Genomic DNA, 27710 nt, shown 5'->3' with positions numbered 1-27710 from the left:
GTGTTTCAGCAGCTTTAGTGACTTATTATGTGTGGTGACATTTAAAACTCTGGTCTATATATACTCATCCTGTACCTGCTTTGGAAAACACCATGCCATGCTTGATATGACCCATCATCCATCTGTATGACTCTCTTTTCCAGTCTTCGTTTCCCTAAACTCCCCACGTCCCCTCCCCCCTATTTCCCTCCATGTCACCCCGTGAAGGTTATTGCCATATATCCAGTTGGTTTAATTTGTCAAAGTCAGCCAGACGTCTTGTCCATGGTCACAGCAGGGAAACAGGTTGGGGGATTCAGTGTTGGATATTGACACCATATTGGAAGCTGTGGTGAGATATCCAGACCTTAGAGAGAGAGAGAGAGAGAGTGTTACAAAGTGACAGAAAAACGCAAAAAACAAGCGACACAAGCCGAGAGAAAAACCACCAATTCAGTTTCCTTGTAGACAGAGGAGCTGAGCAGTTAATTTCTGAGGCAGTGTTTTCATGACTGTGTGTGTGTGTGTGTGTGTGTGTGTGTGTGTGTGTGTGGGGAGGCTTAAGGTTATCAGTCTTTGGATTCATCATATCTCTCGCACAGAGCCTGGCGCTCCCTCTCTCCCATGTGGCTCCTGTGTCATTAAGCTGAGACACCGAATCTGAGAGAGATCGCTTTCTCTCTCCGTCTCTCTTCCTCGTCCTGGAAAACACCGGACTCTCTCTGGCTCTCGGTCTTTGTCTTTACCTCTCTCTGGCTCTTTATCTGGTCATTACTCACCCTCTGTCTCTCTTCCTTACGCACATACATATGCAGAAACACACAAATACAAGGGGGAGACATTTGTTCAAGTCTAACTGCATTTGTGGAAACTGCTGCTCATAAAGCATGCATCCCTCAGTGACTTTAGAGTGAGAGTGTGCATAAATCCTGTGATTGAAATTCAAATTAAATACAGATTACTATACAGTGGCTCCACATTTTGTACTGCCTGCAATGCTGAAGAGAGGCATCGTATCCTTTTTTTGAGAAACCCTTATGAATTTGTAAGTTTTCTCTGACACTTGGTATTACAATTTAAGTGTATACAGCAGATTTATGGAAATATAATAGTAGTGACATCCTGACTACAACAAATGCAAAATTATCCAAATTTTTACTGTCATTATTCTGAGATTGCTGTTTGCGTTTGCCGTGAGTCACTCTGGATAAGAGCCTCTGTTTAGTGGTTAAATTGCGAATGCAAATTGTTTCTATAAATTGCTAAAGGAGCAGGTGGTATTTGTTGAATTTCTCTCACACTCACCGTGTCAGGATTTTTCTTCCTCTCTTCACAAATCATTCACATTTATTCAAGTGCCAATGGGCAGCTGAGCAAGATTGCAATCGTCTTTGTGGTAATTAATAATTTACATAATACTTCATTCTGGGGGTGTTTTATTTTCCCTGCGCTGGTGTTAATTGTGTTAGCTAAGCTAGCGTCATTACTTATCGTTAGGGAGACAGTTAAATGTGGACATATCCAGCTCTCATTAGCAGCTGCGTCATTTATCTGATTCTGCACAGATGTAATCTCTGTAGCAGAGAAGACACTGCAGAAAGAAGACCGATAACTTTAACAGTTTGTTTTTCAAACACACATATCCATCACTTAGATTCTTTCCTCCTTTGCATACTATTAGCACTGTTATGGTTAGATTGCAAACTAACAATTACATTGTTTACATTGTTGTACTATTTCAACATAGTACACGTTTAGTGCTGTATTTTCCCTCAGAGAAAACAGTGAACGGAGCCTTTTCCTGTCCTTCTCCCTGTGGTTCATCTTTTACAGAAGCACCTCACCGGCCTCCTCTGCCATCATCTCAGTCTGTGTGATGAATCCTGAGCAGTCTGCTCTGATTTATGTTTCAAAGTACAGGAGCCAGACACAAGCATTTGTCTGAGCAATTGTGTGAACTCTTACCTTCCTGTGCTTCTACCTATCTTTCTTTTTGCTTGCTTTATGAAATGTATCTTCCCTTTTTGTATATTTGCTATCGGCTGTCTTTCTCCTTTCATTGTCCCCATGGGATTGCTTTAAATATATGATTATGGCTCAGGCATACAGTTTAGGGATGTGCAACACATCTTTATGCCAAAATTGTGGACAAATATTTTGTGGTGTATTCACAGGATCATCACAGTGTTATCAATCTGTCCTGAAATAATATCAATAGATGGCCCGATACCAGTACGTAGGATCAGATACATCCCTAGTTGTTGATTCTATTTTTGTGTTTCAACAAGGTGGTGCTGATGAAACCAGTTTGTCACCACATATGTGATACAGTGGTTTTGTGTCAGAACATTTCATGGCTACATGCATTTAACTGCTTGTTTTAAAGTTAAATTTTCAATAGATTACTCAGCGTTGTTTAGACTGCACCATATTCAATCTGTTAATTAGAGATAGACCAATATGGTTTTTTCAGGGCAGATACCGATACCGATTATTAGTAGTCAAGGAGGCCGATAACCGATATTTGAAGCCGATATTCATTTGCAGTAAAAGTGAAAATATTGGCGTCAAAATTTTGAATAATACAAACTCCAACACTTAACTTTGTTTAAATGCCTTTAAGCATATGCATCAGAGCCAAAATAACCCAGTTTTAAATTGATCTCTTATCGGCCGTTGGATAAAAAAAAAAAAAAAGGCCGATGCCGATAATCGTTCTATCCCTACTGTTAAAATGGTCACTGTTGAGGCACTGTTGCTTACCTAGTTAGGTGCATACCATATTAGAAGGCTGAGTCCTCTTTGATAAAATGTCTGTCTCTCTAGTGATGTCTCGATGTATTGTAAGGGCAGAATGTCAATTACAGGGTAAAAAGAATGTGCATGACTCGGCTAGGACTCCTGCGCACCACCATTGGGGGAGAAGGTGACTTACATGAACAAGAGTGTTAACAGTGTTGTCTGAAGTGTCGTGAATGATACTGGCTGTTATGCGTTTCCTTTGACCTTTGCTTTTCTTACTTGCAGCACTAACAACATTGTAGTTGTGCATGAAAGAGCACTCTGTGATGGTATTGATGTTGTGGTCGTACAAGAGGAGAGAAAGTATAAAAATGTGACATGCTTGTGTTTTTGTCGGGATATTGTGAGGCATACAAGTTGGCGATGGCCGTTGTTCACTATGATGCGTGGGATAAAATGATAAATTGTTTTGCCCAATGCCCATTTTTGTTCCCTACACCCTACGTCTGTCTGGTTTGGCTGCGTAGTCCGGACAGTCTGAAACCAGAATACAGCTATTGAAGCCTATCTGGGATTACTTCACTGTCAGGAGTTATCTACATAGTGCACTAACTGTTGAGGCTCTTGTCGTGAACTCAAATCTCCGGAGACAATGCCATCAGTGAACATCACAGCTCTTCACTGTTGATCTATCAACCACAAAGCACTTTATTAACAGAAGACGGATGAATGTGGCAATTATGCAGATCTTATCAAGACACTTGTCTGTCTGACTGCTTTGGGTCTCACACAGCGTAGTGTGCGAGCGTCTCTCTCCTCTCCAATGAAATATAAAAGATGAAGAAAAGCAGGAGCGCTCTGACAGACGGGCCGATGGAACAGCAAGTTGGCAGCAGTTGCTTGTTAGGAATTCCTGATCCGGCGAGATGTTGTAAATTTCACATACGCAGCCCACCAGCAGTGTAGAGTGACAGTGCTGAGAGCGGAAAATCAGGAATCAATGGCAGGATGTCCAAGAAAGCAGGCCTCTGCTGTATTCTGGACCACTGTTTTTTTTTTCAGGCTGTTTTGATGCCGTCTGATTTAACCACTCACTTACTCAGGTTGTAAAAGCGGTCGGAAGTACTCGGTAAAGATGTGTACTGTATATCAGGAATGATTTACAGAAGCAGGACAGGAGCTTGGATTGGTTTTTGAGCCTCATGGGATCTTTGTTGTACTGTGTGGAGGGAAAATGACAAAGCTCATAGGATCATAAAACTTGGGGAGAAATGTGAACTGCCCCCTTGAAGTAATGGAGCAAATGTGTGTAAGATAGGAGAGCTCTCCAGTCATTTTTCTTCTTTTTCCATAATGGTTCTATAAACCAAATTTCCCACATGGGATGGAGTACTTGAACTAATCTAAGCCTCTGATTTATATCATATCATTTAGCCCCGTAGAGACAAATTCACCCTGGTCTTTATTTCAGTCGGTGAAATCGCATGAATCTAAATTGGCTCTCGTACCACTGCGCTTCAAACAGAATCCACAGAGTTCAGAGTTCAACCGAGCGTTCTTGTTCAGTTAGTATCTCCGTTTCCAGGATCCATGCCAATGTGGTGTTGCATTAAGAAGTACCTTCCTGCAGCCTGCATGTGCTATATATATTTTTTTACAAGCGCCCGCCTTATGAATCTTCTCGGGATGTGCTTGAGAGGTTTTATTTTTATCCGCAATCGTCCAGCCCTCCACAGCTTTTATGGAAGCCGGGCAGGCCATGTTAATGATCCTCATTAGCCGAGGACTTTGAAAGCAAACTGGAATTCTTTCTAATCGACTGCTACTAGAAATTTGGGGCTCTTTTCCCTCCCCTCTCCGTCTGTCCGTCTCTTTCACAGTTTCTTTCTGCACATCCCCCTCCTTCAACATTTTTTCCCTTCTCCTCTCTCCTTCTCTCTCCTCCCCCTTCTCCCACCTGAGTGTCTGCTCTGGGAAATATTCTGTAAAGGTCTTCCATCTCTTTCAACCTCTTCTTCAGATGTATTTTTTTTCATGATATTTGCTGCACAGTGCAGGTCCCTGAGCACTGGTGTGTACCTGTGTGTTTGGATGAGCCCGTGTGTGATCACATATGTGCACATTGCTGTGTGCATGTCTTGCGAGAAAAGGAAGCGTTCCAGGTGACCTGCGATACTAGTTGCCTCTTCTCCCCTACTGTGAAGTAAAAAGCTTAAAGTTGAGGCGTGAGCCCCCTCCAGGCAACCTGTGAAGGATGTTCAGATATACAAACATGTCGGCTCAAGAGACACCTTTAGCTGAAGGGTAAATATGCTCTGGCTCTGTTTATCCACCGACTGAGCAGCAGTAAGAGGCTGACAGTGTTTGATACCTGGGTGACTGGGGATTATCTGCAGCTGTACAGTCCAGGCTGCTACACTGCATCGTTTTGATACTTATCTAAATGTTCTGTCTTTAGGTAACTTTTATATAAGAAGTCACTCTGAACCCTGAGCGAAAAATGTCCCCTCTAAATGTTCCCTGGGTACATGACTTATACTGAAGTACAGGCTCACTAGACTGTTAAAATGTGTGTTTATTGAATTTTCATTGATCTCATTGATGGAGGAAACGGTTAAAGTGATAATTTCGAAGTTCTCAGTTTCGTTCTATTTGGCGGCACCTTATGGCGATAAAAGACAATTGCGGGCGCATACGTCCCAGATAACCAGATGTCTCCGGTTGGCTCCGGTTGTAATGGTTGTAGCCGAACTCTTGATTTTCCTCGCTGACGGTCGCTTTCCTTTTTAGACTGTTTTCCTTCATCTGAGCGTCAAATTTGTTTCTTTTTCTTTGGATTTTCACTTATTTTTGAAGTTGTATCTGTAGTCATCAACCTTTTCTTTGCTTGTTCAGCCATAGTAGATTACTGTTTACTCGCAACACTCGTAGAGACCGGAAAAACAGCCGCTTAGCTCCGTCTACCCTTTCTGGCAGACCAACCACTGCTGGTTGATGGAAAACGTGTCACTAACTGGGCGCCGCTTGTGATTTTTTTCTGTGAAAGTCGCCACAGACACCCAGTCCATAAAAATACTACATACTACAAATGCAAAGGCTTTCATCAGTGGACTTTACAGACATGTATTTACATGAACAATGACAAAGCTGACAGGTTTTTGTGTTAAGTATGTTGGCTGATTTCTTTAGCTTTTGAAGCTCTTAAACTTAATATTTGGGCTTTTAGGAAAACATCACAACATTTACACTTTTACCGAAGATACTCCACTGACGGTATCAGCAGTAAACCTCTGACAATACATTCACTTCATTTAGCGTCCTCCAAACAGGTTTCGTCACCTCCTGTCTGTTTTTCTCCTTTTCTCCTCTTTCCTCTCAGTAAAAGACAGATGTCCGACAAGCGTGAAATGATAGTTTATTACATCGGCAGCCAAATAATTTGACGGACTATTAGTCAGTGTAAGATCTCTGATATTAGCATGAAATAAATATATGTTTACTTTTAATTGAGAGGGTTCACACTGCATGCTGTCTCTTCTCCTAATGACCGAACTGGCAGCCAAAAAGCACAGACTGTAGTTAAAACCTGTCACCTCTGTGTGTACAGAAGTGTTATAAATATCTCTCAAAGTTAAAAATGGGAGACAACTCATTTTCATTTCAAGTGTGTCGGGTCAAAGCAAACTGTGGACTGAGCAAAGACGCCTTTTTGATGTTTGAAGTACAACGTCCAAAGTCAAGTGTGAAGAGAGGAAAATAAAAGGAGAACTAGATGTACAAAACTTTGCAGCCAATGTTTTTGACCTCTTGGAGCTTTCAGGTCGGCAGGATTCTCACACAAAGAAGATATAACTCATAGTCTACTAAGCAGAAAAATGCCTGTAGGTTTAAGGGTTAGATGGTCTAATCTGTTCTTAGGCTGTGTTGCAGGTTCCTTGCATGTCCTTATTGCAATGTGTGCTTTTGGCAGGACTAAGGCACATTGTGACATGCACACATCATATCATGAAAATTAAAAGCCAAACACATGCACACATGCAGCTTCATCCAATATTTAGTGTTCTGTTCTGACTTTTGCTCCCTTAAGTGTCACAGTGCATGTTGGCCCGGTTTATCACCCCTGTTAGCAACACAACCTCACTTCAGTTCTGTGTTGTATCACTTCAGTCATAAAAAGGGCATATCTCTCTGTATCTCACTGTCATTTTTTTTGACACATGGGTCTGTATGTGACTGACTGACTGCCATCGCATGGCTGATCATGGAACATATTGGACCTCCACTGACACGACTCTCTGTCTATACGGCTCTGGATACTTTGTTCGGGGAGTAGGCGGGGCTGCTCCTCCGCTGCTCGTCCGCTGTCCTCACCTACATCCACAGCGCGCACCTAATTTTAAACCCGTTGTCACCTCATAAGGACAGTCCTTGTAACACATTGCCCACAAAAGGCGCACATTGACCTGAAGTGGTCAGCCACATGCTAGGTTTTGACCTAGTCTTGTTCAATGAAACATGGCTGAAACTAACCAGTCACCAAGCACCTTCACACACCAGCTAATTGCACATGTGATTTAAAACTAAGACAGCGATTTGTCTCTGTGAAACTTCCATCTGTCTGCCATTTACTGGAATTGTGTCATTAACGTAATTTGTCCTTAGCTCATACAGAAAGCCATTCTCATTCCTAGCACACACACAGCAATTATAACTGCTCCAGTTGTCCCATTTGCATTCTTCCATAGAATATTCATTGTGATATATTAGATTTTTCACTTAATATGCAAAACAGAGCTGTTATGGGTTGGTTTCCACAAAATATACCTAATAATTAACCCAGCTGAGCAACACTGGGTTGGCAGGATTGTTATTTATCAATATTTCTTCATTGTTGGAACCAATCTGAGCCCGGTGCATGTAAATTTCACCTTTCCAAAAGGTTGCAGTAGTGTCCTCTGGTCACATGCCCACCTCTGTCATCGTTAGGCTAAGGTATAGCCCGAGGGGATCTGCGAAGTTAACATCAGAAATGACCTTAAAACCAGCAACACAAAGCAAACAAAGGACCTTATAGTCGCACCATGTAAAGGTCACTTGAGGGAAAGAACAGTGATGCAGGGTTGGTTAGAGGGCGACTTTGAAGCTGTGTAAAGGTATGACGGAGGAAGTCTTTAATGTGAAGTGCTAATACAGGGAGTGATACTTTGAGCTTATTTCATTGTTGCCTTTTAAATCAGTAGAACGTTTGTGGTTTTCAGAAGCTTTATGATCTCAGTGTGAACAACAAAGCACTGATCTGTTAGGTCTGCTCCTCAGATGTGTCTCGCTACCAATATTGTGAGGATCTCAATAGAAAGTCATAAGAGAGGCTGAGGTATGTCAGTACATTACAGAAGTAAAATGAGGACTTCACAGGTTGCCTGGTGTGCCGCCTCTTATGAAATTCTTTATGCTATAATTCCTTTGCTGAGAATTGAAACGGACAAAAAAGGAAAGCAAAAATGTCATAAGCTGTCGTGCAATTTTGTTGCAATTGTGCGTTATAAGCTCTGTCGACTGAGAGGTAAAAATAACTTTATCATCTTGTCTTTCTACACATGATGTGCTGCCATAGCCTGCGTATTCCACCTGAATTTAGCCAGTAAAAGAAGATATGAGTCCAGCTTCTGAATGTTCAGTGGAGACCTCAGAGGATTTTTTATTCAACAATGTGAAATCTACTATTCACTAATCAATGCAGCATCTCAGTTCTCACACTAAAAAACATACTCTGTATTCTGCGTGTTGTTTGTTGCCGCCCAAACCCAGATGATATTACCCATACTCTACAGACTTTTCATTGATCCCTCCCAATCAATATCTATCCCTTTGGAGAGTGATGAGACATTTTTCAACCTACTTTCATAGGACAGAGCTGAAATCCAATACGGTGCCCCAGGGGCTGTGGAACCGTTACAGCATGATGCATGATTTGGATGCAGTTTTGTTTGCTTTGCACACCATTTTTATGATCAAATTTACGAATCTGTAGCTACATGCAGACAAGAAGCATGTTGGGAAAACATGTTCTTTGGGTGGCTTTTTAAAGCTCAGCAGATGCTTCTGCAGTCTTAGAAATAGTTATTTTTATCTCCTGACTGTTTAAATCAAGGGTTTTTTTGGTCTGTGATTGGAAGTCACTGTTATGTTGATGATTAGTTTATAGGATAAAACAAGAACACTTTCAAATTGTCTCTAATTTTGCACATACGGCATATCAAGCTCTCACGGAGGTTGTAGTTGTTAAATGCTAACAGAATTTACATTATAACATTTGTAAATCATATTTAGACCCCATGTGCTCAGTAGGGATGCACGATTTTATCAGCACGTTATCGGTATCTGCAGGTAATGGCTTGAAAATGTCGGCATCAGCAGATTTTTCTACCAATATTTTCCACTGATAAAACAACACTTTAATTCTGCCTAAGTGCTCGATGATTCCCTAAAAAAGCTTGACGTAATGCTACAACATTAACCCTGCCCAAGTGTGCCCGCGCACTGCCTGCACAAAGTTATCAGCAATATACAAATAACGACTAAAAAGTTAAACAACTTTCACAACTCTTAACTAGCTAACAGTTAGCTCACATTCTCGTCATTTTACTGGACTGAACATCAAACACGCCGAAAATACACTCACAGCCACAGACGCTAACAGAGTGCAACATAAACATAACTAACAAAACTAACTTAAATATTCATTGACGCACACACAATAAAAAAAAAGACGGTCAGCTATCACCGATGTCTCCGTAGTAGGTGCAGTTAAGAAGTCCGGGCGTGTCTCCCTCACTGCTGTGTTTCAGGGGATGCTGCATTCAGGTGCACTCAGAAACGTGAGAGATCAGACATGTGACCTTTTGTACAACTCCTCCTCCGTCAAGCGTTAAAGATGGTGCAAGATGTCTGGGGTGTGGCAGTTTTTGGCCACTACAATAAGAGTACACATGATATCAATTCCACTACAGGGGAGACTTTATGTTCTCTGCAATTAGGTGGTATCAAAATCGGCAATCGTCAAAAAGCGTTGGAAAATATCGGCATATCAGCAAAACATCCAATATCGTGCATCCCTAGTTCTCAGATTTTATTTAAAGTAAGTTCCTGCTAAAAAAGTAAAGTCGTAGAAAGCTTGGCTTGTCGTAGGAAAGGTCTCAGGTCTCTCAGTTAAGAGTAAGTTTTCCTGGATTGATGTGTCTCTTCAGGTTGGACTGAGTGCTTCTCTTTTCTTACTGTGTGAAAAATAAAAATGGAACCATCATTGAAGGCAGAGCCAAGAATCTCAGCGCTCCCCTCTGGAGTAAGTTGAGTGTTTTGGAGACTAGATGAAATGTGTCACTACTGTAGCTCGGTGGAGTTTTTCTTTTTCAGGTACTTATCTGCAATGCATTTCACCCACAGGCTTCTCAATGAAGCTTGAAGCTCCACCACGGAGTGTTTTGGCATTTTCATGAAATTTTTATCTATTTTGCAGTTATTTCCTGACAATGTTGATCAGCCGCACTGTTAATTTTGTGCCCCATTTAAAAGAGTTACGCTGTTGCTGAAACGGTGGATGACATATGACATCAGTTGAGGCTATGGGTTTAGAAAGTTGGAGGGTTTCTGGGCCTTATTGATTACTCTATAAAAACAGAACTTAATAACTTTAAAAATGTTTGCGCTATTTGAAAGTATAGACCGTGCAACAGTAGAAATGTTTGAAATATAGAAACCGTGTATATTACTAATAGAAACAGTAAGGTTTCGGCAATTGCAAAATGCAATCACATGCAGTTGTAGACACAGAAAACATATTACAGTGCATTTAATAACATCTGTGGGGTTTCGCACCAAGAAGAGTGTTTAATATATAGTAGGAAGCAGCCACTGTTCAACATACAGCTGTATGACCTTTTCAACTCTCTGCTCTAAACAGAATTTTCTGTTTTGTCTTATGAAGGCAAACATAGACTCGCTGGTGCAGAGTTGTTGCAAAAAAGTAAATAAATTCAAAACTTAAAAAAAAAAAAGCTTCAAGGACGAATAAAATGCATGAAGCAAAGCGAATAATCTGGAGACTTTTATCTTGATGAAAAATATCCCAAAATATCAGTGCATATCAGTAGGCTAGACATGTTGATTAACTGCTTTTTTTTTTGAGACACTAATCCAGACATAACGCATCATTAATCAGTGCACTGCTGTCTAGGTCACAGGGATTTGTGGCCTTTGTTGCACCTTTATTCACAAAAACAATGACTGTATGTGCAGTGGCAGTGAAACACCTGTAGAGAATAGCCGAGCAGAAAATCCCAGCGATGCAGGGGGAGTTTTTCTGTTACCTCTACACCTCTGGAACAATTAGATTGTCGTACCCTTAATTATTACGGTGCTATTTGAACACTAACCGTTGGAAACTGAATGACTTCCTGACAGCTACTGGGTCACAAGGCTGTAAGTACTGCTGTGCCGCTGATTAAATTCTCCCAATAATTAAGCAGACACCATTGATTCCCTGCAGAGAAATGGAGAAATGGAGAGAGAGTGTGTGAGAGCGACTCTCTCTCTGTCCCCGTGCTTCCTGTAGCCCCTGCAGCGCTGGGCCAGTCAGATATGCGTAATTTGGGAAATGAGCAGAAGTCAATTCCACTTAAACAGACAGTGGTGGTTGGACACATCGATGTTTCATGCATTGTTGACTCCCTTCATTTTCTTCCTCCCTGGCTTCCTCTGTGTAATTGACAGAGCGATCGAAGGGAATGAGAAAGTGTGTCCTAGATTATTACTGTGTGTGTGTGAGTGTGTAAGAATTTAAAACCAAACAATCACGCACTGCTTAAACAATTTAGGACACGTGTATACTGTATGTCTTTATAAACGTATCCGCAGCTTTAATAATAGGGCCTAAAATTAGGTCTATTTTACAAGTCAATAGCAAGAGCACATTATTAAAGTAACATTAAGGGTTATTTAATAAATGCAGTGATCATATTAGTAGTAGCGAGTTTATTGATGCAAATGTTTGCCTGTGTGGGTGCCTGTCTGTTTCTGCTAGTCTTGTAATACTCTCATGTGTGGGCAGATGGAGTACACACCAAATCATTAAAGGCACACACACCAGAGAGCAGAAAAGCACAAAGCTGTTTTTACTTTTGGTACCAGTGCATGTATTTCAGTTAGCCTTATTGTGATGCCACAGCTGGCTACCAGAGCTACCACAGCTAGCAAACGTGTCCCCTCAGTCAGACCTGTTTTAGAATCAATAGTAGGATGATTTATATTTGCTATGGTTTGCCTGCGATGTAGCTTTAAGTCTAGAATCATTCTGGTCCTCTAACTGCTCCTGAAAAAGTGTAGAACTTTTGGCTGTCAAGGTTTACAGAGGTCTCTTTTCTTTTTTTGCAAAGACAAAAATGCGAAAACAATAAAAGCCGCTGGCAGCTGCTGGCAATTTGAGCACTTCCAAAGTTTGGATGAGGATTAAAGGTTTGCTCTGTAAAGCATCAGCTGAAAAGATGTGAAACTGCGTTAGAAAAGATCTGGATCTTTGATCCAGAAGTCAAATGTACAAGACTTACTATGACTTCCAAAGATTACACTAGTAAAAACTTACTTTGTGAATTTTGGATGATTTTGGCAAAGAACGCAGAGTTTTGTTTCCACTGGCTTTGTGTTTTTTTTATTTACTGTAGCTCTGATTTGCTCCTCTGACAGGCCTTTTCTTTTTAGCATTGCAGCTAACGCTAACAGTAGTATTTAGAGCCATTCATCAAACCAAATGTCTTAAAATATAAGTGACTTCTTAGATTGAAGTGTGAAGTAATCCGAACCGATGGCAGAAACATAAATGGTATTAATGATGTCAATAAATGAGAACTTCAGGAACCCGTGGCTTCTACTGCTTGACGACTCTTTTACTCACGTTAAAGAATCATGCTTTAAAGATGATTGAATTACCTACAGTCCTTAAATAGCTTCTGCAAACTCTAAAGTAGTAATTGTAGATGAAACGGCAGAAAAGAGCCAGCTCAGAAAAACTCACCCACCAAACTCGAGCAGTTTCACAGCTGCGTCTGTATGAAAGCTGTTATTAAACCCTGTCAGTGTCCACAGTCATCATGGATCATCACTTAATTATGCACACTGACAGCTGAACTTCTGTTGTGCCAGTCCAGTCTTTTAAAGTGCCTCGTGTAACTGTTAAATGATTAATTATCAGGAGATGTGATGTTAGCGGTTCAGTCGCAGCGATGGCTGATGCTAAAGCCTTTGTGCTTTGAAAACGGTAAATTACATCTTTCAAAGTGCGGAGACATTCAAGGTTAATAAACACTCACAGACAGCAGACGTTCTTATGAAGCCACCAGATGTGACAAATAGCCATTCAGCTTTCCTGTGCGGTCTTTCACAAGCTCATGTTATTATTTTTTATATTGGTATTATGCTTTCATGAGTGCGAACGTATTTGTGAGGTTAACTAATCTAATTGACTTGTTCTTAACTCCTCTTCATAACTAAAGAAAGGATGGAGCCATTGAGAGTCTTCTGTTCTGTGGCTCTATAGAGCAGAAAACGTTGTCCTGTATTAAAAGCAAAACAAGGTTATCATGTTCAGTGGGGAAATGTTTACTTTACACACATTTGAAATACTTTATAATATATTCTTGGAGGAGATGTGCTTTTTTGAGGCCACATGATTTGTAATTAGATCTCAGCTTCTTCAGCTAATGAGGGTGACGAATGGACAAACTGTACATATTTTCTTAACTTTCAGACTATCTTTGCTCAGCAGTGACGCTAAAGCTTGGTGGACATGAGTTTCCTTTCTAAAGATTGAGTTTTTTTTCTCTCATTCAGCTGTGAGTGCTAACAATGCATCGTTGATATCGCACCCAGAGCGAAGGTTCGATTTTGTGTGTTGGCTCTTTTCTGCACAAAGTCTTGGTAGTGCTTCAACACTTTTGACCTTGAGGGTTTTAACTGTCATACTCCTTCTGTCAAACATCACATCCATATAGATATCCATCAAATACAGAAAAGACCTTCCCACGCGTGTCAGGAAAGGTTTGCACAATCCACAAAACGTCTGTTTCTATTGTGATGCAAAGGATTGAAACAGTAGTTAGTCCTGATCTTTATCCTGCCAAGCTCTGCATTCTTTCGCCTGTTTCTGTCACTGTGAAACCTTGCAGTTGTTGCAAATATTTTTCCCTTCTAAAAAAAAATCATGTATAAAATGAAAGAGTTGCTGCTGTATTGAAATGGAAAAAACAGCATTTCTCTATATACAAGAAATCACTCAGCCACTTGTGTCAAATGTTTCCATTCGTCTGCACATCTTTTACATCTTATAAAGCTGACTCTCAGAGCAACGCACATAAATACCAATCCACCTGTACTGTCCTTTACCTGTGCAAATCGCAATACACATCTATTCTATTCAGACTGAAGTTTCGAGCAGCCTGACATGATGACGCAACAGGCGCTGATATTCATCTAAATGCGACGTGGGAAGCAGAGATGCGTCTTTGTTTGACTTTTCATGTGCAAATGCCAACTTCACTTTGTATGGCTTCTGTTTACTGTTCACAAACACAGAAACAACAACATGCAAATTAAAAGCCTCCATGTGGAAGATGGATGAATAATGCAATAATAGTTGTTAGCCACAATAATGTACCCACAGTTTACACATGAGCTGGGAGACAGAGGTAAAGAAGTTGCTTTTAGTTGAGGAAAGGATACATCTGCAGAGTGATATAAAGCCTGCACTACAGAAGGTACTGGGTCTTTACTCAAATCTAAACTGGGATTAGATTTAGGGTTGATTGATGATGCCAACCCTTATTGGAGTGATTTTACCCAGAAGGCTTAGAACTGAAACTCCATATTTGCAGTAAATAGACAGTTACCAATTTATGCGGTTTGAGTCCCTCTCTGTCTCTGTTTCATCTATTCAGTGCACTTTTATTGCAGCCAAGTATAATTATATTTGCTCAATTATATCTGCTTGATTAATTGTATAAGCAGGTGTTTGATTTAAAAGCATGAGGATAAGAACATTTGGAGTACTGTACTTACTGATAGTACAAATTTGAGGTATTTAACTCACTTAACTGCTTTAAACTACATTTTAGAGGGAAGTATTGTTGTTGTTTGTCTGACTATCTGTCTAAATAGAAAAAATAGTATGTCTAAACCTGCTCTTTTTGTAAAGTGTCTTGAGATAACTTTAGCTATGATTTGACACTGTACAAATACAATTTGGTTGATTGATTGATGGCTTTAGACAACTGGTTTGTGTGAAGATTGAGATTTTATTGTCAAATCAAACCATCGAATGAAACACAGTATATTTTTGGCTGACTGCCGGGGTCAGCCCTACGCAGGGGTCTGTATGTGACTGACTGACTGACTGACTGAGTGACGGTACTTTCACAGCCGTAGAGAGAGAGAGTTGCGACATTGCAATGGCGGATCATGGAGCATATTGGACCTCCACTGACGCGACTCTCTGTCTATACGGCTCTGGATAGGCGGGGCTGCTCCTCCGCTGCTCGTCCGCTGTCCTCACCTACGTCCGCAGTACGCACCTGCTTTCAAACACGTTGTCATCGGCCTCCTAAGGACAGTCCTTGTAACACATTGCCCACAAAAGCAATCATTGACCTGATGCGGTCAGCCACATGCTAGGTTTTGACGCAGTCTTGTTTCTAGATGAATAAACCCAAAAGCATAAAAAGTACTTAACAGTACAATTATATTAAAGCATCAGCAGTAATAATGAAATAATAGTGTGGATAAATGGACTGCACTTATATAGCGCTGTTCTAGTCTTGCGAACACTCAAAGCTACTTTTTACACTTCATGCCACATTCACCCTTTGTTACACTGATGGCCTGTTACCTAAAGTGTCCAACTGTCAGTCAGTAATCACATTCACACACTGATGGCACCAGGAGCAATTTGGGATTCAGAGTCTTGCCCAAGTGTAGACTGAGGGAGCTGGGGATCGAACCACCAACCTTCCGATTGAAAGACGACTGACTCTACTACTGAGCTGCAGCCTCCTCTAAAATACAACACTAACACTTTTACTTAAAAAAAGGACATGTTTCTGATATGTCGTACTTTCATTTCCAACATTTTGATTGCAGGACTTAATCTTGTAGTGAGTCTTTCCACAGTGAGCAGAACCTATTTTGACTTACTTAGTCTGAATACTTTTTCCAATATAATCCCACATAAAAGCAGAGAAAAAGCCCAGGCACATTGGCCTTTTCTGTGCCATTTATGTCCCTGTTTTGAAACTCCACCCCCACCTATTAGAAGATGTTTTGTTGTACTAATGTTCGTTCCAGGTAGAATGATTCATTTTTGCTTTCAATGGGATTAACTGAAGTATACGCGGACACATTCCCCCTGTGCACTGCCTTTCTTGTTAATGCCTTTCATTGGTTGGATGGATTTTAGGGGCACTCTTTTGTGTGAGCATGATGATTTTTTTTAACAAGACCAAAAGACTCTGGCAGTGCTAATATTTCTCATTACACAAGACTGTCCACCCAGCGAGAGCACACACAATGAACTATTCTTTCTGTCTGTCTGTCTGTCGCTCACATTTCCTGCCTTTTTCTGCCTCTTTCTCTTTCTCTGTCACACTTTGCAGTCAGTTTTCAAAGCTTTCATTCTGCCAGCAAAAATTGGCAAAGAACATTGTTCTAATCAAGCTTGTTGGACATGGATCAGAATCCTTCACTGGATTGTAACAGTCTGAATGAAAAGCAAAGCTGAAATGTTACTTTGAATTAAAGGCATGGTCATGAACCTCATTGTGTCCAGTTAATTTCAAAAATTACAGTTCAAGAACTTATTGTTTTATCATTTCTGCTTTGTCATAGTTTGACCTAATTTACATACAGAAGTGACCTATAACTAACAAAAGATCTCCGCATTACCTACTCAAGTGCATTTTGTGTCAGTTCTCTCTACAAAGGAAATGTTTTGGAAATGGTAGACATCCATGTTCAGCCAACAGGCTTGTTCTCCCCTCCCTCTCTCCGTGTATTGTATAATATGTTTATTTTGAAAGAGCCACCTGTTGATCAGTAGATTATTTTATAACTCTTGACACAAATGTTCTTAGCGTCTACTGCTTACATGTAGGGCTGGGAAATGTGACAATATATATCGTTAAAGCAATATGAAAATGTCATATGTGTCTCTATCCTGATATCTCAAAACCAGCGGCTGAACTGCTTTATGGCAATTTTTACGTCATTTTGACGATGCTTTACGTTCTAAGGCTCGCATGTGGGAGTGAACCTGGAGCGCACCATAGAGGGAGGCTCTGTTTAAGTATTTTATTCACACAGGATTATCCAAAAATAAGCTTTACCATGTGGTTTTTTTATATAGACCAATTATTTGTTAAATTACCAGAAAATTTCATATATCTTGATATACAGTATATTGTTCTCAAAATATAAAAAAATCCTATATCGTGGCCAAAATCCCATCTCGCCTTACTTACATGTATCTGTTCATGTGCGTCCGCTATCTGTGCATGACACCCCCTCAGAGAAACAATTCACTACTTGAGAGCAAAAACTACACACGAACCTTTAAGATCAAAGATTTGAAATAATATTATATACTGTATTTTTACTGTCAGTGTAAAATAGAAAGCTAGGAGAAGGCCATGGTCATGGTTAAAAGAAAGTGAATGTTTGGGTTGGTGAAAGCAGCTTCTGTTGTTAAAGTTGGATGCCTTTAAAGTCGAGGTGAAATGAAAAATGTCATTTTAATCCTTTCAGATCACATCCCCGGTAATATTGTGCATCTATTTGACAATATAGGCCAAAAAAAATACAGAAAATCAATTTCTTCGTATTCTTATATCAAAATCTGATCATTTTTTCTTCCGGTAAAACTAAATTTCACGCGAGCTTACGTAAAGTTAGCACCAAACAATTTCAACCAATCGATCTGCACCATTTAGCCGCTGAGCACCAAGAACGCTCGCTCAGTTAGCTAGCTACTGCGCTGTGGAGAACGTCTGTCTACGCCCACTTCTCAACGATCAAATCAAATCCCTCTAATGACATGTCCCACCTGCACGTCCAGTTTCACTCGGAAATATGTCACGATACGGAAGCTAGATACTCTCGAAATGCTGTTTCAGCTTGACTTTAAGCCCAACCATCCAACTTCTCCATAAGATCTTTTGCAGAGCATTACAAAATATGGGCATGCTTTAGTATGGCAATATTATTTTTTGTGTATTGATTCTAATAAATTTTGTAAATTTTGTATCACGTTTAAAACCCCGACCGCTAGTGTTGTGATCTATCATCAGTTTTTGATTCTTCCACCTTAAGGAAATGACGCAACGTGAGACGGGAAGAAGTGAGCACATATCGCTAGCATAAACACAAAGAGCAAAGAGTCATACAGGGTGCTATATGTTGACCTTCTTTGAATACCTGCAAATATCACAATATATCCTCACGTAAGGACAGTTCCAAAATATGTGATTTCTGCCTGGACTCTGAGGATGTACTGTGCAGTGAATTTGAAATTGTTAATTTTCATGGTATTTCGAGATGATAACACATTTAGAGGCTTAAGATTGCAAAGATGTTCTTTGCTGCACAATCATTTCTGTGCCATTACATTCATTTTGCCCACTTCTTCAAAATCGCCTGTCTCAGAGTCTGTCAGAGTTTGTAGTCAGACCAAACTGTCTCCGGAGTGTACAAAGATTCAAAGCGGATCTCTCACAAGCAACATTCAAAGACATTCCTAATCAAAACTACCTTTATTATCGCTGTGCAGACTTTTCATTAAACATTAAATGCAGGCATTGTACATGTTCATCACTTTAAATAATATTGTTATTTTTATTCCGACTGCTTTGCCAGTCTTCTGGTTCAGGCCTTGATTTCTTGTAGGTGAAATTAAAAGCAGTGATTGATGCCAAAAAATAATATATACAGCACAGGCAAGTTTTTCAGTAGATTTAAGAATATGTCTGCAGCCTTTTACGAACAAGAATCACTGTTATTCTCTTTTTCCTTAAAGGCAAAGTTACATTTTATCTTGCTCTTAAATATGATTACTGATGCTTTAAATTGAGTTTTATTTTTCAAAACAGCTTTTTAAACACTTTTTAAAGATATGCATTTGGAATAATACTTCCCTCTTTCTTTACAATAAAGTAACCTGTTGCCTTTACACATTTCAGTGTTGATGGCCGAACACCAGACTTGTCTTGCCTCGACGGGGAAGCAATGAAATTTTGTTTCCTCATTCTCTAAGTAACAATGCAGCAGTAAACAGATGCGTTGTTGTGTCAAAAGAGAGCGCTGTGTTTTTGCGATAAGGCAGAGGACCATCACAGATACGAGCTTCACCATTTTCTCCTCCTTTCTGCCTCATCTTCATTCATCCCAAGTTTGAGACTCTGTTAAATGCAGCTTCTTTTGATTTGTTGTTGATTCGAATTGGACCGAGGGATGCGCACAAAAACAAGCAAACAAAAAAAAAATTGCCGTCATTGTAAGTTGACAACAAAAGCATTGCATGGTGGGAAAGAGAAATATTCCATCTCGAGACAATGAGGCAAGGTGGTTAATTACCCAGTTCATTTCTAATTAGCAGCATGAGCGGTGCAGGGAGTGGAGCAGAATGGGGAGAGTTGCAGTTGTTAGCTGGATGGATTCTGTGGTTTGCCGTGTGTTGCCGCTGAGATAGGCCCTGTGCCTGGATACAGCATCCAGCAGCACCATCCCTGGTCACTCGGAGAGACGTGGAGCCAGGAAAAAAATGCTGAATAAAAAGGTGTTTGGCAACGGGAAGTGCTATTCTTACAGGGAGGATGAACAGCAAGCTGAACGGGACTATAAAACGTGAGCTTGGTCATTACCTGCTCGATACATAAGAGTTAAAAAGACACCTGAAATCTAAAGGTATCACGTTGAAGTAAACCCCACTGGTGGAAGATAAACCCAAAACATGACTGGGTATTACTTTTTGTGAGTACAACATTTAATTTCAACTCTATACATATCATAAATATCCCATTTCCTGTATTATCCCGGCATGTCATGCTGGATTACCTCACAAATAAGTTTCCCAAAGTGGACCAAATATTCCCTTTTCTTCCAAGCCTGGCTTTACTCTCAACAATCCGGGCTACTCGAGCTGGCTGCCACAGGCATGTGTGAGACGAGAGCACGGAAGCAGGAAGCCATGAAACAAATTGGATAAATGTTATTTCTGGAGGAAGGTTTAAATGGGATGCAGGAATCTTATTGAGGCAGCCATGCTTGAAATTGGGTGAAATCACACATTACCAGAACATGGGAGATTCTGCATTCACCATTTGTTAACCGGGGTGCTGCTGCCATTGTCTCCCATGGAGGTTTTTGCATGTGAAACCTATTTGTAGTGGATTTAGATCATGCGTAATACGCACAGTTTGTTTACACATGCATTCACAGTGCATGCACAGGCGTGTACAGTTTGTTCCCCTCCACCTTTCATCCTTCACGCACTCCAGATGAACTCAAAGGTCACTGATTTCACCCAAACTGGCTGTAATTTTCAATAAAGCCACACAAAAGGTGCAACCAGGGAGCATTCCAAAACCTACTGGGCTGTGGAGGCCATGGCTGTATGGAGACAATGAAATGAAACCGAAGAGCCAAGAATGTGTTTTCAGGGTTGCATAACGTCTCTGCGTCCTGCAAATCACCTGTCAGGTAATATTGTGTTTGACTCCCTCTTCAGGGACGCTTCAGGTGCCTTTGATTTGCTCTGGCTGGTGCAACAGGAGTCAAGTGGAGCACTGGAAGAGACGCCACCCATTCAATGTTCCTCCCGATCTTAAGAGTAACTTAAACATTCCTATAAGGACAATTTACACAATAGTCAGACTTGAGTGTCACAGCTGAATAAGAGGGCCAGATCGAAGGCCTTGAAAAAGCTTATATGAATGTATCAGGAAAAAAATAAATGTACCTACTTATCATACATTTTATTTTGCATGATTAGACTTTCAAAACCAATGATGGAAATGGTTGCAGATTCTTTAGGTCCCTTTGTCTGTGAATAGACTTCTCTTCTTTTATCCAGTTCCACCCTCAGGTCCTGCAAAGGAGCTCTTTGTAAGGAGGGAATTATCTGTTCTGTGTTTTATTTTGTAGCTCGCTTGTTTTTGCTCTTTGCTCATCCTTCCTGTTGGAAGCTGTGATTCACACACCTCTAGGGCCATGTTTTTATCTTTGTTTCACTCCTCACTCCCTGCGACCCCGACACGCCTCCCTTTTCTTCCCCTCAAGGGATCACCCTTAACGTTTGCCAGGATGCTGTTGCATATCGAGGCACAACAAAGTCTTCAGATTTTCACTTCAAAATTTCATCAAGTACGATTATTTTAGAGTTTTAATTTGGAGGCATTTTGGGTGGATAACTCTGATTGATATATTGCATTGAATCCCAACCAAGGCACATGACACACCAACCTCGGTGGAAGACGGGACATAAAACACAAAGCTAAAGGTTTAGGACAAATGGTTTAAATGCACAACTCTATTGTCATCAAGGTGCAATATACATAACACACAAGCACAAGGTAGCCTAATACAACAAACAAATAGCTCCGGTCGTTAGAGCTAACAAACTGCTGCATCAGTGTACATCGCAAGTGTTAAAGAACATTAAAGTGCATCCAAGAGCGCACATGATTAATGTTTATGAATGGGTACTTGAGGTGAAATGATGGGATGGCTTTATGTCCGTTGTTCATGCAGTTCTGGGTGGCATTTGATTTATACTTGTTTTGCTTGTGTTACCAACAGTACAAACCGTTTAGAATAAAAGTAATTACTATTATTAATGCCTTCGTTCCGGGAAATGTATTTCTACAATTAAGGTCACAAAACAAAATTAAGACACAGATTGGAGAACAAACTCCATGAGAGTTAAAAACTAAGTGGAAACAGCTGATAATAAACTGCAAATGCAAGGAGCTGAAACGTTGAAGAATAATGTAATAATTTGCAGCTCAGGCCTGCAAGCCAATTTAGATAATTATTTCATGCCTTGTTTTAACACAGTGTCTCACTCACACCTGAAACAACCTGTTAGTGCTGCTGAATGTGGACACTAATTCCCTTGTTCCTTTGTGCCTTTTAGCTGTTAGTTACAACCAGTGTTAGTCACAGAGACAGCATCTGTCCTCATTCTCCCTCTCACACCCTCTTCTTCTCATTGAATCTTTAACTCCTTGCCTCTGCGCCTCTCTCTCTCTCTCCACTTCTCTGGCGCCTTCTTTCACACCGAGTGTCACAGTGAGTTCTTTGCCCAGACGGGCAGGCGGGCTCATCCAGCTCCCGTCCAAAAAACTGGAGATGCCTCGTCCAGACAACTGAAGTTGTTTGGTTCCACTTTGGCTGAGACCAATCGCTTCATTTACGGCTTGTGTGTTCATATTTTATGGCTTTGTCCGACCGTTGGGCTCTTGTGCGGCACAATGGAGACCTGGGGCGGGAGATGTGAGGTTCACACGGTTCGCTCCTCTCCGCCTGAATGTTTTCTAGTTGCCATGCTTGATTCTCTCTTTCCCTTGTTTCCTGTCTTTCCCTTTCAGAAAGGCCGCTCTGTCTCTCCTGCCAGAGACTCATCCAAAATTGTCCAGCACCAGACATAATTCAAAAACAGACAAAAACTCCTTGTTCACTGTTCCATATCAGTCAATTACTGTGTCTGCTCTTCTCTCTGTGTGTTTGGGGGTATTGGGGCTTCTCTCTGAATATGTGTAAGTGTGCCAAAATGAGGGACATTGTGGTGAATGTGTGTGTGTGTGTGTGTCAGCCCTGACTGTGCTAACTAACAAATCATCAGTGTCCTAATTTTTGTGTTGCTCAGAGGCTTGTTTCCAGTCTATAGACAGATCTGACAGTGATCAATAAGCTGCTGTCTGTGTGTGCGTATGTGTGTGTGCGTGTGTGTTCCCTGCTGTGTTTGCACGTGTGGATGTGTACGTGTGTGTGTTTGTGGATCATTAAGCTCCTCTGGGGATGGCACTGTTCTGTTTTCATTTGGCAGACATGAGGGAGCGGGGGCCAGTCATGTCATTGAAACAACTGAGTGTTCACACTGATAGATAATCAAACTGTGCTGCAGAGCCGATGGATGGCATGACATTACATGGCGGCCCTCTGAAGTGTTTCTCAGCTGTTACCAGAGAGCCTTAAAGGCATGACGCATCATTAATTAGTGCAACTCTTTTGTTGAGAGCTTTATTTGAGTCCTCATAATGTTTCCTCCAGTCTGCTCTGATGTTCTCTTCTTAATGTGAATATTATGCAGTCATGTTTTTAAGCCTCATGCAGGTTCACACCTGGGCTGCACAGCGAATCTGACCAGTACTGAAACAGCAATATGGCAAACATTTGAATAGTTTTTACAGTGAAAATGATTGTTGTATTTTTTATTCCACTATATAAATTTGAAATATAAAGTTATTTGTTTTATTTTTTATGCAAATAACAATTTTATTATTGGCTTCTGAAGCCTGCTCAAAAAGCTCTGTCTTTATAGGGCCTCTTGTCAAATTTCAGATGTCTATGAGAGGATACTCTCCAGACTTCCTCAACAGTTATATTTAAAGATATCTGTGCAATAGTTGTCAAAAATCATACCTTTATTATTTCTTCTTTTGTACGCCAATAATCATCTCAGGTCCGTAAGAGGGGGCTCGACCCCCTCAGGTTAGATCACACTGGGCAACCTTACTATTAGGTTCCAGCTTATAAAGTATTAGCGTTATTAAACAACATACACAATCTAAGGATAATATATCAGTCACATGGATCAATTGTGCTTCATGATTAAGAAATAAGTACTTTGAGTATATTCACATTGATTAACTCACACAAATGATCTGTGTACTTCATCCACCACTGCAAATAGTTCCCTTTCCTCTCAGCCTACTACTGCAGGGAAACGCCCTTAAAGAAACAATAGATGATGTCGTTTCTGTTCAGGCATATTTGAGACTGTAACCCAAAGGTTTAGGAGGAGGAACCTTACAGCATGGCTCGTGGAAACAAAGTCATGAAGCATGCGACACAGCAACATGTCATGTTGCTCAATGATAAGCATGCAATGGTGGCAGCTAAAGCGGTGTGATGTAGAGTGAGCAAGAAAGACCTGAAACCCAAAGGTAGACATAAGAATATAGAACAAAAAAAGCAATTACTCTACATTGAGAAGGTGCAAATTTGTCATTGTTGCTGATTTGTTAATTAACAAAATTATTTGCAATTAATTGGATTTGCATTGACGAGATGATTAATCGACTTATTGCTTTAGCACTAAACATTGATATGTTTTATAAATCAGGTCGGCAACACACAGACTGCACACTTTATCAGCATAATGAGCTTATTCCACACTGTGGAGTCCTATTAACCAATGGTTCGTTATTCAGTTAACAGAAATGGATATTTAAATGGGTTTATTCGTCATTAAATAATATTTAATTAATAACAAAGCATTATACTGGGGATTTTTTACAAAGAGCATTATCTTACTGCTTTGAAAAAAAAGCCATTTGTTTTGACATTGAGAAAAACCCTTTCCAGCAGTGACATTTCAAACAGCTTTGTCTATATGTGCCCTTTACGGAGTCTTTGGAATAGATACAGTAAATACAGACCTCTTTATCTTGTTAGCAGGCCTACATTACGTGAAGAAATATATAATATCAGGGAAGCAGAAAGAGAAAGAGGAGTTATTGGAATTTTTTGCTTCCTCCTTGTAACCAAACTGTCCTCTTCCTGTTCTGTAAAAAGTTAAACCATGTGGAAGTGGAGAGGAAAAATCAGATTCAGAAATAACCCAATCAGTGGGTTTGGCCTGGCAGCCCTTCCTCAGGCAGACACACGCGGGCAGGTGGATGTCTGACAGCCATTGGCATTCTCTCCTACAAAGTGTGCGACTCAGATCAGCTCTGCAGTACTCTGCTGGGAATGGGATTTAACAGGGTTAGCTGAGGCCGGAACACAGGTTCCTTGTTGAGAAAAAGTGACACTATTATTGACACGTCCCTAACTATCTCCAAATTTATAGCACAGGCTTTGCATATCACATGAGCTGGGACTCGTGTCCTGATTGTCATTGGCGGATGGGGATTGATTCTCTCTGCTGACGTCGTGGCAAACCGCCCCGACCGTTTTATCCATCTGCATTTTTCCATGGAATGAAAGTTGATTTAATCCTTTTTCCAAACGCTGAAACTATTTAGACGCCTCATCAGTTTGTACCAGATGCAGCTATTTAGAAAACTGCATGTGCTCTAAAAATACGCATCTGTTAATTATAAGATTGATTGAAAATGCTGTAGGAGAAAGTTAGAACACAATCGTATAGAAGGAGCGGAGCATTCACTTCTTGTCTCAAACTTTTTTTAATTAACAGACTCTTGTGGAGGAGCTGTGTATTGTCCAAAATGCCAAAGCCCATTATGCTGTTGCATTCATTTCATAATTAGGCCCATCTCCGCTAATCCATTAACTCATTTCAATAAGTCGAGTTCCAGTTGAATAAATCCCCGAATGTTTCTCTTGATTCATTGCTCATGGCTTAGTTGACATTTACTGAATTCATGGTGAATGAGTGTAGTGTGATGTTATTAGGAAACAACTAAATCTGATTTATGCAGATTTTTTAATAAGAAGTAGTTTTGAACATCAAAGTTTAGTTTTTTTTGCAAAAACAAAAATATTTTTTTGTACATTTGGTGTATTTTTCCAACTTTTTTGAACTTACCTTTCACGCTGTGGGGCGTCAACAGGACCAGTTAGTTATTCTGCTCATACGTACTAATAGTGATACTCATAATGTGCATGTGTGTGTGTGTGAGTGTGTGTGCATGATTGAACAAGAGACGGAGCAAGAGAAATTGATGCAATGAGAAAATGTACAACCAGGAAGAATTGTTCAGGGATGAACAGGTACGCAGCGAGACAGAGCTCCAAATGTCAGGACCTTAGCACAGAGGAGAGAGACGCAGAGAGACAGAGCGACTTTCTGACCCCGCTTCGTCTCCTATTGATAGTGTTGTCATGGGAACAGGTGTCAGCAGCGCCCAGATGAAGGGCACTGGAGGTTGAAATTTGTGTGTTGGTGTGTGTGTGTGTGTGTGTGTGTGTGACAGACAGTGCGAGCGACCTGAACGTCCAGCAGTCGGGTCATTTGTCATCACAAATGTGAACAGCCGTGTTTTTGTGCTCAGAACTCACACGAACACGCATGCAAATGTGCGCACACACACGCCACTTACACTTCCTGTGCGAGAGATTAGAGGGGATGTGTTCCTATCTGCTGTTGTACTCTTAAGCAAGGCATAACTGCAACATTATTAATAATAAAAACAATGTTATATAGAACTTTTCATGCAGGGGGAGTGCTTTACAATAAAGTGAAGAATAAATCATAACAGACAAATTCAAACAGGTACAAATTCAGTACAATACAGAGAGAAATCAAACAAATAATAACCCAAACAGGCCCCAAATAGCAAGAAATAGAATATGCAAAGAACAATAGAATATATATAAAATGGGAAAACAAAGAAATGCATAAGCATGGTATAAGATAAAGATAACACAAACAAAGGGTGACAGCTATTTAAAGGCAGTGTTGAATAAATAAGCTTTCAATTGTTTAAAAATGGGGTTTGCATCTCTTATAGCCTTGGGGAGGGAGTTTCATATTTTGGTGCATACTTGAAAAAGGCTGAGCTGATGATTTTGTATTTTATGAGACAGTTTGTTTTCAGAAAGCCAGCTGCAGAGGGTCGAAAAGGCTGTGATGGATTAGAAAACAACACATCATTTGTAATGTAGTCTCGTCCTAAACCATTATGTAAAAAGTAAAACAACTTTATAATCAATCCTAAAAGACACCGACAGCCAGGGTACATTCGCTAAAACTGAGTGATATGCTTTTAAGTTGACTTAAAAATGTAGTTTATCAGTGCATGTTTGTAAGACCAGTGCAAAGAGCGTCAGAGTGATTTTACTTGAAATCAATGCATGAAGTTTTTGGCACCGTCTTGGCACAGGAACAGCTGAACATTTCCAATATTTCTTAAGAGAAAGAAGGGTGAAATACTGTGAGGTGCACGCAATTATCTTTTTGTTGGCTTGCATTATTTGTGCAAATCTAACTGCTAAACTGTTTGTGTGTTTGTGTTTACTTACCGCAAACAGCCAGATGTTAGCTGTAAGCTAGTTAGCAATGTATGCACCACCAGAGCGTGTGTGTGGAGCCCTGTCTGTATATGAAGCAGAACTAAAAAAGCCTCAGGATAAAATGGAATTTTCAGATCGTCTGTGCCCCGGATGAATTTGTGTGAATTTGCATATACCTGTGTTTTTCTGTTGACGGCATACACACAGTGTTTTTGCCTAATGTCTGAACTCGCCTTCAGAGCACCAAATAATATCCTGGTAGCTTTTCCAGAGCAAGACGTTTTCACACAAGGCCGTTTAATAACAGAAGCATATTTATTTTTCTACCTGCGAGGGCTGTGTCATCACCAGTTCAAGGGTCAAGTCAGCAGCGTCTGGAGATGGGTAATAAAAAAGATGCCTTTGTGGCAGACACTTCATGCAGCATTTTTGTGTTCATGTAAAACACAAGTTATTATTTATTTTTCTCAGAGTTTCCTGCAGGTAATGAATAGAGATTTTGGTGAAATAAACAAAGCAAACTGTCAAAGCCGGTCTGTAAATGGAGCCTAGAAAATGAAAAAAAGCTGTAAGATAGTCTAAAAAAACCCCTCAAACAAAATGATGCTCCAGTGCACATTTACCTCTGAAAATGTTTCACTTTTTCTTCGCCGAGCGAAAACACTTGTCCAAAGTGAGTAAGAGCACTTGTGTGAAGA

Source organism: Semicossyphus pulcher, unplaced genomic scaffold (genome assembly GCF_022749685.1).
Source record: "Semicossyphus pulcher isolate SPU_LCO1_2020_fin unplaced genomic scaffold, fSemPul1.0.p SCAF_7, whole genome shotgun sequence".
Taxonomy (NCBI): domain Eukaryota; kingdom Metazoa; phylum Chordata; class Actinopteri; order Labriformes; family Labridae; genus Semicossyphus; species Semicossyphus pulcher.
This window is presented reverse-complemented; position numbering follows the sequence as displayed.